Genomic DNA, 13,424 nt, shown 5'->3' with positions numbered 1-13,424 from the left:
AGCCTTCTTGTATATTATAACTAAGAAATTAGTTTGGCCTCAGAAATTGAATGCCCTATTCCAGAAAGACCTTGAATAGAATAGAAATGACCTTCCTTGAAAGACTATTTGATGACTATATGTTGTTATTCAAGAAGGTCCCATGGGATTCTCATTAACCTCCACCCTGAAGCTATATGATTTATCAACATCTTCCTTTCAACCATATCCAATACTCTGCTCAAGATGAGTTTTGGTAAGTGCAATGTTATCCATCTTACTCCACTCCAGGGGCTGTGTCAGCTTCCTGTTGGCCCTGTCGTAATTTGGCTAATGGTGGTGACATGCTTATTGTCATTGGATTATCTCACTTTTATCTCCCGACTCCACTGGAAAGTAGGGATGGCTACATTAAGTGAACCATGTTCAAAAACATTTGAGAGGCAAGGCTTTAGAGAATGATACTAAAATAACAAATTGACATTAATAAACAGTCTTTTTCAAAATACAGACATTTAAAAAAATTATTAGTTCTAATTCAGCTCCTGGCCTAACTACCCCAATATTAGTGATTTAAATCCAATTTAAATATTAACATTAGATATCCACTTTACTTGACCATTTATATATTGATTTTATGAAAAGCTCCTAATAATGTAGAACAGAAGAAAATAGATTTTAAAATATTTTTTTATTCCACAATATAAAAATCCATAAAGGTTTTCATTGGAACTTCTAATTCAATGTGCTCTAAGGAGACCTTCCTCTGCCTCAAACTCTTACTAAAATCAAAGCAAAACAAACTTATTTCCCACTTTGTATTATCTTGTTAACATCATCCCCTTATTAGTCCAATCCAGAAACAGAGGGACTTCATACTAGATTTCTCTCCTTGGTTGCCTTCTAGAGGCCCATTCTCATTGTCCTGCTCATCTCTCTCCTTCGTCCTCTTTGCTCCGTCCTCACTGTCCTGTGAGAATAGGAGAAGATCTTTTATTCTTTACACTTGGATAATTAATTGTATTAATTTACTCTTCTTTCTTCCTCTATGCTTATTTTTCTTTAATTTATCCTCAATACTATCCCTGGAATTATTTCTCTAACATATATATCTGACTGACCAACTACAAATGGAAATGTAGTTTTAAAATACTTAATTTGAGAATGAAATCTGGTCGTCTGCAGATTCTTCTTTGCATGAACCTTACATAAATGTTGTAGCTCACCTGATTCAACATTCCATTTTCACTTTCTGACTGACGTAATGCTGCCAGACTCTGTGACACTCATGCCTTCCGACCTGATAATCTTTTCATCTGTCATACCTGCTGCTGACTGTCACCCAAGTGTCTCTTCATTCTGTCAGTCTGAGTTCAAGGCTTTCCTGCTCCTTAAACACATCTTGGATTATCCCAGAAACCTGTCTTAAATTTGTTCTGCATCTAGTATGTAATTTTATTATAGAAACAAAACATTGTATTATAATTTTTGGTTAACATGACTATCTCCATTCTATTTCCATTCTGTAAGGTCATAGAAGATAGAGACTGATTTATCCCCTATATTTGTATCCTATTTAATACTGAATTTAATTTGGATGGACATAGTACATGTTTTGTAGAATCAATAAATGATTCAAAACGATTGTCAAATGATCTCTTCTATGAATGCAAGGATAAATAATACATTATGTTTTCCAAAATGTGATTAAGGAAAAGAGCTTAAGAAGATTAAGAGCTTATTCATGATGCCATCATGACCCCTAGCTCTTAAAACTAAGTGGTCTTTGTAGAGGTAAACCACGTGGGACCCAGATATCTACATACTTTCTGCCGATGGTGATAAAAAGTGATAAGAGAATCATTTCTCACTGGTTGTCAGATAAATATCAACTGGGTAATCTTGTTTGTTAAAATGTTGAAATCCTGAATTCAGATGTTTATAGTTGTTCTGTGATACCCAAGTTGTAATAGAAATGTACACTTTATATTCCTAAGGTGTTAAGTAAATGATAAGATACTCTATCTTCTCCCACAAGAAATAGGACAAAAGATGCATCAATTTCAAAAATATAGACTTTGATTGTATGGGTGGACAGTGGACTTACTGATTACGTAACACACAGTGAGGCGATGGCTAGGGATACAGAAGGCCTTTTGCATCCCTATATTAGTCTTGCCAACAAATATGAAACATGAATTTCTTTTATCTGAAAGAGCAAATTTCAAAAATATTTTAATATAAATTGACAATGTCAACTTCCTTTGACTTGAAAATCACTTACTTGAAAAATTGCTTTTTTTCTAGTTGTTATATCAAGTCATTCTCCTGATAGTTAAATCTATGTCTGTATAGGAAAAATATCATTAAAATAATTTATTCTTGCCCTGCCTGGTGTGGCTCAGTGGATTGAGCACCGGCCTGTGAACTAAAGGGTTGTTGATTGAATTCTCAGTGCAGGGCACATGCCTGAATTGCAGGCCAGGTCCTCGGTAGGGGGCGCGCAAGAGGCAACCACACATCGATGTTTCTATCCCTCTCTTTCTCCTTCCCTTCTCTGTCTAAAAATAAATAAAAAAAAAAATCTTTAAAACATAATTTATTTTTGAGACTTTCATGATGTGAAACAGATTTAAAAATGTTTTTACCTAATATTCAGTGTAAAAGCTAACACTAAAGTTGCTTTTTAAAAGCTTAAAGGTATCACATATCTTTAATATATACATTATACCTGCATTTATAATTTATATACATTCATATATATGTGTGTGTTTGTGTGTGTATGTGTGTATAGTCCCTACAAGTGTATGCATGTAATTATAACCAAGATCAAAATAACACAATGGGTGCTTGAGAAGTGATATGGATAAGATTAAACTAGATAGTATATTTTTACCAAACCTTTCAGAGTTAAAGCACAAATGCTGGCTTAGGTGTATTGGTGTGTGATAATGATTCTCTCAACCAGACACCCACTGTTCAGAGATTTCCCATCCTTGCCCAGGCTTGCTATCTTCCACCACATTTACCCTCCTGCTTCCCCAGCCAGTGTTTTGAGCTGGTAAATCAAGAGATCATATATTCGTTTTATCCAACAGTCCTTTAAAATGACATGAAGTATATGGGAGGGGTAAGAAAGGCCAGAAGAGAGCCGTGTGTCCTGGGAAGCTGGAGGGTGTCTGTGGACAGCTGACCACGTTCTCAGAGGGAACAGCTGGAAGGCTCTTCCGGCCCCTTGCTGCTTCTTGGGCTTGCAGGAAAAGGAGGGCAGAGGTGCCAGGGAACCCCTCGCGCCTTTCCACCTGAAGTGTTCTTGCTTTTGGTGGAGAGGGAGGGGAGAAGCTTTGAATTTTAATGAAGTTTTGAGTTTTGATTATTACTCTGCCTGAACATAGAGTTACTGAAATGGATCTCTCTCTCGGATGATTGCAGGGCTCATATGACTGAAGGCCTTTGTAAAAGCAGGCGAGGACAGGAAAATTTTGGGGCTCTGCTCCAGATTTCATTCAGAAAAGGAGGAAATGAAACTTCAACAAAATGGTTTGCTAAGACAGGAAGAAAAAAGAAAATTTGCTTCATTCTTGCCTCCGTGAGTCCTCCTGGTGTGGCGTTTCACATGATGAGCATGGCTTGCAGCAGTTATAAACACTGCTGCACAAGGGAAGAAGGGAATTTTGTTTTGGACCTAGTTTATACAAATTCACTGTGTGTGGAGCAAACTAGACTTAATTTATATATGAAAATAATTCCAAGAATTGGTTTTAAATATTGATAAATTATTCGTTATTGTACACAGGACATGCTAATGTGGTACCCTTTATTCTTCTAATCAGTGAGATAAATTTTAAAATACATGCATTTTTAAAATCAGTGTTTCATTTTATATTTACATTACATTTTAAAATGCAAAATTTGTCTCTGTATAAGATGTTTATGTTTGTGGAATATAAGGCTTTAAGGGTAATTTCCATTAAATTTGTATTTATATCTATAATTTACAGGGCTATTAGGAAGCTCAAATAAGATAATGCATATTATGAGCCTTTGACAACTTTAAAAATGTTAGATACTATAAATACTATTATTATAATGTAAGTACTAATAATAACTCTATATTTATGGCATAAAATATCTTTATGTTCAATTTTAATGTCTTAATATCATTTAGGAATATTAAGATATAAAATTACAAAACCATCAATATGCTATATTATATTATTTCTCTTTTGAATTTTAAAGCAATGTGATTTTGGCTCTTATATTTGAATAAGTATAGAAATAGAAATTTGGCCATATCATGAAAGACAAGTTTTTTTATACTGTTTGGTATTTTATATTTGAAAATTTTACAATAATTTAAATGGTCTATTAAAAGAGTAGTAATACATACTTCAGTATATAACACAAATAGCATATAGAAAGATACAAAAGGGTACATTATATGAAAAAAATTTAAAGTCAGACTTTACTTTTGACTTTTGAAATTTTATTCATATAGAATTACTTCCTCCCTTTTTCAGAATTAGTTCTGTATGATAGGACATGTAGTTATAAATAACTTATTTCATACAATAGACTAATTCTTAAGCCACCATTTTATGACTTAACCTTTATTATTTTATGTTTACTTATCATTTATTACAGTCAGTGTTTTGTGCCATTTCCTGTCCATATACCACATTCTTTTTTAACCCTTGCATAATACTCCATGGAATAGATTTATAGTCATTTATTAGATCTGCTCCTTACTTTTATTTATACATATTTTTATTGATCCTAGAGAGAGAGGAAAAGAGAGAGAAAGAGAGGGAGAGAAACATTGGTGTGAGAGAAGCATTGGTCTGGTGTCTCTTGCAGGAGCGCTGACAGGGGACCAAACCCACAACCCAGACATATGCCCAGCCAGGAATCAAACCCATGATCTTCCCATTTGTGTGAGGATGCCCAATCAAATGAGCTATGCCGGCCAGGGCTGCCCCCTATTTATTGATATTAACATTGTTTTAATATTTAAAGGAACTTGCAAATATATTTATATTTGAAACTTAATGGATATTTCCTGAAAGTAGGTTTATTGATATATTGATTTGTAATTAAAATTTCTGTATCTACATTTTCAAATTGCTTTTCAAAAATAGACATATTCCATCAACAACAGATGACAATATCTATTCAATCACAGCTTTACTAACACAAAATTTTATGAAATACTTTGGTATCATTTTGGAAGTTTAGAATGAGACATTATTGTTGTTTTATAGTATATATTTTTTTGGTGTGAACGAGTCTGAACATTGATTTTTGAATTGTTTTCATTTTGTTTTTCCTTTTTGTGAAGTTTTTATTTATGTAATATGTAATATCTCAAATAAGATATTGGTTTTTATCTCACTGATTAGTAAAAGCAGTTTAATACTTAGGTAGGTCTTGCAGTGCTTTTATTTTGCAATTTTATGTAAGAGTTCTCAACATTGTAAAGCTATAAATTTCTATATTAGATTAGTTTTTTTTTTACTGGATATATTCATATTTAAAACAACTGTACTAAAGGATGTTTTGATGGGGCCACTATTAACTTTATTTTTTCATAATTATTTTTTTCCAAAACATAGATGCCTTTATAGCGTTTCCCTCTCATATTAAACTTGGCACACATTCATTGTAAGCTATTAAACAAAAGCTTCAATGAAGAAAGTTACTATTATTCATAATTCAAGAATAACTATTTTCAAAATATTTGTTGGCCATCTTTCTAGTTTTTGTTGCTCCTCTCTCCTTCTCTTTCTTGCCTCTCTCTTTCTCTCTTTTCCTGCCCCATCTCTTCCTTCTTTTTCTTCTGTAGCTTTTAAAACAAGAACACCATCATAGAGCACATGCTTCAGGGGCTTTCTTTTTGCACTGAATATAATTTGGGCACATGCAGAAGCCAACTAAAAATGATATTTTATATCTGAAGAGTATTTTTTTACTATGTGGGTTTAGACTATGTCACTAAATACTCTTGATGAACGTTTAGGCTAATGATATTTTGCACTACTATAAACAAATCAGCTGTGCACATCCTTGAACATTGATCACTTACAATATGTCGATTTATTTTCAGAAGTGACATTTATATATATAGGTCAAAGTATTTGCACATTAAAAATTATGATGTTTATTGCCAAATTGTTCTTTAAAATGACAGATTTGGTACTACGGTGTTATCATTTTTTTATTACCATTTTTAAATTATACCTTTTTTATTATAAAGTTTTCATTTTCCAATTTCATTTCTGAAAAAAAAACTCTTTAATTTAAATCTATTGTGTTGTTAGTGAAGTTGATTTTTTCACATATTTTTATGATTATATTTTTAAATGACTTCCTAATGACTTGTATATTTTCATTGTCTATTCTCTCTATGTATAATTTTATATTTTCTATTTGAGTTGAAGATTTCTTACAATAATCTCTTGTCTTATGTACTAAAGTATTTTTTTACTTGATTTATATCTTTTAACTGTTTATTTGTGATTTTACATAATCAAAAATATTTTCTTTAATGATATCTGGCTAGGTTTCATAGTTTAGAAAATTATTCTTCAATCTTGAGTGTATGACGTAGTCAACCAAACATTCTTCTAGCACCTTTAAAAGCCATCATACACGTAATTTCAGTCAAATGTCCAACAGAATATCCTCTCATGGGAGCACTTGTTTCTACTGATATTTTATTCCTTCCCAAGTACAACAAGTAGATCATTAACCAAGTATGATGTCAAAATAAGTAATGAATATCTATGTATTTGAAAACACTGGGTAGCCTATAGAGAGGCATTAGTTTTATAGACTTAGAAATTGTTACCAATTTCATGTTAAAGTTTCAGATCACAGTCCACTGCTGCTGACCAACTACACTTGAATTGAAGTTACTGCGAGAGCAGTAGCTTGAGTCAGCAGATACCAAAGAAGCTCACAACATTATCCCAATACTCATCAGGTGGCATTCATGGCTACTGAGGAGAAAGAACAGGTAAACACCCAAGTGTTTATGGGAAGTAGATTATTGATATGGATAATGATGCAAGGTGGGGAGAGATCTAAGGAAAAAAAAATGTGGATAGTCCATGGTCGGATGTACTTATAGTGAGAACGGCAGAATATCTAAAGACCTTCTCCAATGACTGGATTGGAATGCTATACAGCTAGTTACTGTGGCCCAGTCATTCAAAAGCAGATATTATATTTCTGTTTATTTTAAGATTTCAGTATTTTCATTGTGTTTACCCAATATTCTTGCAGGGCCCAATTTCTAAACTGTTAACTAGGAATTACTAAACTGGTTAGCCTGTGTCAAGAGAGGGAACCCAAATAACAGCATCTATCTGCTGCTAGATATTTTTTTAGATACAATGGTATGAAAGCCAACCATACACAATAGGAATCACACTGTTGGGCTTTATTAATTTACTTTATCTGTTAGTAAAATACTGTTTAATAAGAAATTGGTTTCTCAGTGGATAGCCCATTGATGTAGAGGCCTCTTGACCAAGTCTATTCAACCAAGTTAACCAAAACTTGGCAATTTTCCTTAAGGTAACAGAATTTCCAAAGTTGTCAGTACAGAAACATTCCTACAACACTGATACTGATCAATCAACTAGGCTAATGTACAGGGTGCATCAGCATACCATGACTAGGCATCCAGCAAGCATTCATTTTGTGTTTTTTACACTGCAATTACCAACACATTGTGGTTTTTTTTTAAACAAATGAAACATGATACCATTGTCTGCCTAAAAGAAATAGATAAATTTATATCAATAAGTGTTTAAAAAGTACCAGCCATGTGCTCAAGACTATGCCAGGAGCCAAAGGAGGTTTAAAAACAAATTTCAAACAGGAAGTTTGTTTTTAGCAAACCTGAAAGTTAGTAGGAGAAAAGAGATAAATTATTTGTGAGAGGCATCACAATATTGGGCAAAGATTGTGGACTAGAGTCCAAATGCCTGGATCTGAATCCTGGCTCTGCCATTTATACAGAGCAATTTTGAATAAGTTAATTAATTTCTCTGTGCTTTAGTGTTTCATCTATAAAAGTGTAATAATAATAGTATCTACTATATAAGATTGTTGTTTGAGTATTAAATGTTTTTAATTTTGAAACACGCTTAGAATGAACATTACATGCTAAATTAGGGAATAAATAAATGTGAAATAATGAAAAAATAATAAGTGCTAAGTGAAGAGATACAAACAGTATACACTATTAGCAATGGTACACACAATAAGGATAATAATAACAATAAGCACAACATATGCAAAACTGATTTTATGTTTCACACTGCACTAAATATTGTACAGGCATTATTTGATTTAATTCTCATAAAAATCAAGTTAGAGAGGTGCATTATCTTTATTTTACATTTTAAAAATAAGTCTGAGAAAGTTAAAGTAATTTAACTGGCAAGGTTAAAATTCAAACCATGTTTGTCTGTTTTTTAAAATTTTGGGATGCTTAGTAAAAAGTAAAATAATCAAGTAACCCCTTCCTCCCTCCCTCTCTCCCTCCCTCTCTCCCTTCTTTCCTTCCTTCCTTCCTGCCTTCCTTCCAATGCATATTGGTTGAGAGCCAACGTAATTCCACAAGCATAATTCAAGATGCTGGAGATATAACAAGGACCAGTAAACAGAATAATGTGGAGACTAGAGACTAGACTACAGTTTCACAAAAACGAACCTGAGTAAATAATTGAAAGCTCACAAAAAAGAGAGACATATGTAATATAAACACAGTTTCAGGCTATGATTGAGGTGTGCCAAATGGCAACTTTTTATTCAATAGAATGGCTCTCATTAGACTCTATGAAAGAAAACATAATCATACCTAGTCAATTCATATAAAGTCAGTCAACTTGAGATTTAAAAATATTTTAGGATTCTTTCTAAATCCTACATCTTCTCAGAGACATTTTCCCTTCATGAACCATACATACCGTCACGTCTGGGGGTGTGGGAGACCCAGTCATTGCTATTGGCATCTTTCCCCGTGGCTTATGTGAAAGCCCTCATCTAATTCATTCTCTACTCCCAATAAGGCATCTTTTTACAACCACATTAAGTTCTTTACAGACCCACTAGCTCTGGGTGTCACGTACTTGACATTCTCAGACCAGGGGCATGGAGAAGGCCAAGGGTTGGTTTCTTCTTGTGTCCTATCAAAGCATGTAGAGACTCTCTCAACACTGCTTAAAGCTACTTCCTTTCATGCAGAAACATATTTTTTCCTGAAACCTCCATAGGATCAATCTACCCTTCATGTGCACATACATTCTGTAGGTAACACTAGGTAGGGCAAGAGTCCATACTCCTTCAATGCCTCTCTGTGACTCTTCTTTCTTATTCCCAATCTGCAAAGTCTTTACCATTTCTAGGTACCTGGAAATACCATTTATTGATCAATTACTTATTCACTGCTGCCTATAGTAATACCCAGGACTTGGCTCTTGATTTTATAAACATCTAGTCTCTTGCAACTCAGAAAGCTAAAGACTTTGCCAATGGATTATTTTTTAATTTTGATACAAAAGTTAAACATTGATTATTTCTATCTTTATTTCTGCAGTTATCATAATTACCCAAGAGAGGCTGTGTGTCCAAGTGTGATCTTTTTCAGGTTCTCTTTTTTCTCTGTTTTCTTCTTTTTGTTACTTTTTTTTTTTTTTTTTTTTTTTTTTTTTTTTTACTACTGTCCTGCATAGTATCCTCACTCAGAGATCTTAGTTTGGGTCACAGGAAGAACTTCAGCAATACGAAAATGTTCTGTAAAATCTTTCACTATAAAATGGTGTTAGGTTTCATGAATTTATAAACTTTAATAGGATTTGTATTGACCTTCAAGACTGGCAAATCTTGTGGAAATATTTACAGTGAATTCCTTACAGGTTTTGCCTGCTTCTTCTTAAAACCTTTGTCCTAATTTTGTGGAACATCGCTGAAGATTTTGCTTGCTTAGTCACTGAGAAGAAAAGGTCAATCAAAGAATGAAACTTAGTGTTCCAAACTCTAGATCTAAAAGATCAGAGAAGAGAATGATCAAAGACTTTTTAAGAAAGGACAATTCCTTAATCTGTTTCCTTCCATCATCTTGCCTTCACATTAAGCACTAGTAAATTACATATTTTCACCAAACCTATAATCCTGCCATCTGAAGATGCTCTTAGCAATGGTGTTTTTTTTCCTGTATATGCAAATGTTCTAAAAATGATAAATATAGAGTGTGTATAAAATGTTACTTTAATGAATGGAATCATTGTCAACTTGTCCAAGTTCTATATAAATGTACCTTTCTTTGGTTTCAATTAATTACAAATTTTCTAGGTTAATTTAACTGTAAGCAGCAAACTGCTAGAAAAATTTGTAGAGAATCACATTTGAATTCAATTATTAGAGTTAGATTCAAGTCAGTCAACCTCTATTATCACTTTATTCTAAATCCTGCTGTGCTGCTTCAGTCCAAAGTCTCCATTTACTCCAGCATTTGACAGCTTTCAAACTAAGTGTGCTAACATCAATGCTTCATTCAAAGTTTTGGACATCAATAAGAATCTTACTGCAGTGGAAACACACAAGCAGTTAAGCCTTTCTTATAATTTATGGTAGTCTAATAGTGGAATAGTCAATTCGCTGCAATTTGTTATTTTAAAGCTATTAATGGTACCCACACCTATAATAAAAAAGCCAAGAATTTTTATTTATTTGAAGTTGTATTTAAGTGTCTTGAAAAGGGTAGTTGATTAGTGTGCTTATCAGAAACAGAATACCTATAATTTTCTTAAATATCTTCTCTTCAAATTGTTGAAGTGGGTGCCAGAAAACATAGGAACAATAATGGTGTATAGGAACAATTACTGTGTACAGTATTACTTTTAAAGCAACTTTATACAGTATTAGTGATTTGGACATGACTTTTGGCAGAATTATCACTGAAATAGTCTATAACTATAATAGCACAGAATAACTGTAAGTATATAATTTCTGAAAATGCAATTACACATGGAAAAAGGTATAATGTAGAACTTCTGAAAAAGCTGCTGCTGCTTCTGGGATATGGTAGCAATTCCACTGACCTATGGGATGCAGTTCATTATTTGCCTTCTTGGTCTCTTTTTAGCAACCTCACTTTTTTTACTCATTTAACCTTAAAAATTCAGAGATGAAGCCTTATGACATATCATAATATGACATGTTCATAGTGTGTATGTGCAAAATATTTTATGCAGAGTGTAATTTCAAGATTTCTAATGGGAAAGAAAATGCAGGTGATTTTCTATTAATTTATTCTGTAGGTAGTTCATTTTGCATGTTTATTATGTTCCTGATTTGTTTCAGTGATTCTGAATTAGATGATTTGGTATTACTTTGACACATGTGGAACAATTTCTTAATGGGGTGATCAATGAAAAATTCACAGGTAAGGTGAAAAATAACTTTTATTATTTTCTCAACTTCCCTTAACTTCTCTGCCTTTATCTGGAGATATGGAAAGAGAGAACATTTTAGCAGAGCAGTAGAAATCAATAGTGTTTTATCTTTGGAAAATAATGAACTCTGGCCTAAGGGAACTTGCCTGTTTTATCTTGAAATCTATTGCCATTTCTATATATTCCAGAAAGTTCTGCACACTGGCTTTAAAGGAATTCTAAAGGAGTTCAGGTTAACTTATATATTTCCAATCAATTTTGTGAAACTCTGCACTTTATACTTTGCCTATTACAGACACATACTTTGAATTAAAAGTCAAGGTAATGATATTTAAACAGAAAGATGTCCATTATTGTCAGAAAAAAGCTAAAAAAATAAAGTGTGAAGCCTTGACAGGAGAAGCTCTTTAGAAGAGGCACACCTCCCCACTGCCATGAACAGGTATGCAGGATTTACACAGGGAGAGAAGAAAACTGGGGCTTACAGAATGACCCGAGGACTATTTTGAATATTAATCAATATCTTTGATAATCTCACTTAAAAAACGTATGTCTGGCAAGTTATAATTTGGAGTAAGGGACACCTTAAAGGTTGCCACAAATTCTTCATATAGGATATAAATTTATATTTAAGTTCATTTAGGTTGGGACTTGCTGCATTAGTCTGCTCAGGCTGCCATTACAAACTACCACAAACTGGGTGACTCAAAACAGCAATTTATTTTTTTTTCACAGCTCTGGAGTCCAGAAGTCTGAAAGCAAGATGTCGGCAGCACCATGACACCTCTAAAACCTGTAGGGGAAACTTTCCTTGTCTCTTTCTAGTTTCTGGTGCTTTGCTGGAAATCCTAGTTATTCCTAGGTTTGTAGATGTCTTCACACCACTCTCTCCCCAGGGGTCTATCTTTACCTGGCTTTCTTCTTACATGGAGATCAATGATATTATATTAGAGGTCCATTCTACTTCAGCAGGACTCCATCTTAGATAATTACATCTGTAAAAATCCCATTTCCAAAATAAGGTTATATTCTGAAGTCCGAGGAAATAAGACTTCAGCATAGCCTTTGGTGGGGGCAGGCGCACACAATTTAACTCATAACACTTGCATACATAAAATCAAACTTTGTGGCCAAAATCCTTTTACATTTCTTTCCATGTCAATAAAAATGTAGCTGAAACTTTGTTAGGCATATTTCATATATAACTTTCTTTTTAACTATTTATTCAAACAAATTAGATTGGGAAGGATAGCAAATTATTCTTGATGGGCTACAACACTGTTATGTCTCACCATTGTATATAATTCCAACTGACCTTTCTTGCATTTTTTTCTATTACCATTTAGGCCCTTTTACACTCAGTCTCCCCGCCCAACAGTCACCACATTGTTGTCCATGTCCATGAGTCCTTTTTGCTCAGTCCCTCCACCCACCAACCTCCTCCTCCCAGCTGTCATCCTGCTTCTCATCTATGAGTCTATTCCTATTTTCCTTGTTAGTTCAGTTTTTATTGGGTGTGCTCCAGTGGGGAGCAAACAATATTTACTAATGTTATTCATAATAATATTAATAAATAAATATTTACTCATATTATTTATTATTTTATTATTAACAGTGGGTTGCATTTCCTTTTTGTTCATTTAGATAAGTTTCCTGGAACACAGAGTAAAAACTTACAGGATAGGCTTAGGGAATGTGCTCCTCTTAATGTGCTTCACTTTAATTATATTTTTATTACTCATGTTGTAAATGAGATAGACTGAAGGGGCATGGCCAGACTAATTTTTTTTCTTTCAGCTTTGCAATTTAGATTACTGTTCTTCCATATGCATCTAATTATAAGAATTTCTTAGATGTGGGATATCAAAGAATCTTAATATTTAATTTTCCCTCAGGAATAGGATGGGCAAGGTCTTATGTTTATTAAATTGGTCTCAGGGCAGGCAGCCCTAAAGTAAGATGCTATGACCCACGATTTGC

This window comes from Pteronotus mesoamericanus, unplaced genomic scaffold (assembly GCF_021234165.1).
Source record: "Pteronotus mesoamericanus isolate MK-2021 breed Mesoamerican mustached bat unplaced genomic scaffold, CSHL_Meso_final contig_74, whole genome shotgun sequence".
In the NCBI taxonomy this organism is placed as follows: domain Eukaryota; kingdom Metazoa; phylum Chordata; class Mammalia; order Chiroptera; family Mormoopidae; genus Pteronotus; species Pteronotus mesoamericanus.
The sequence above is the reverse complement of the archived record's forward strand: the minus strand, read 5'-3'. Positions refer to the sequence as shown.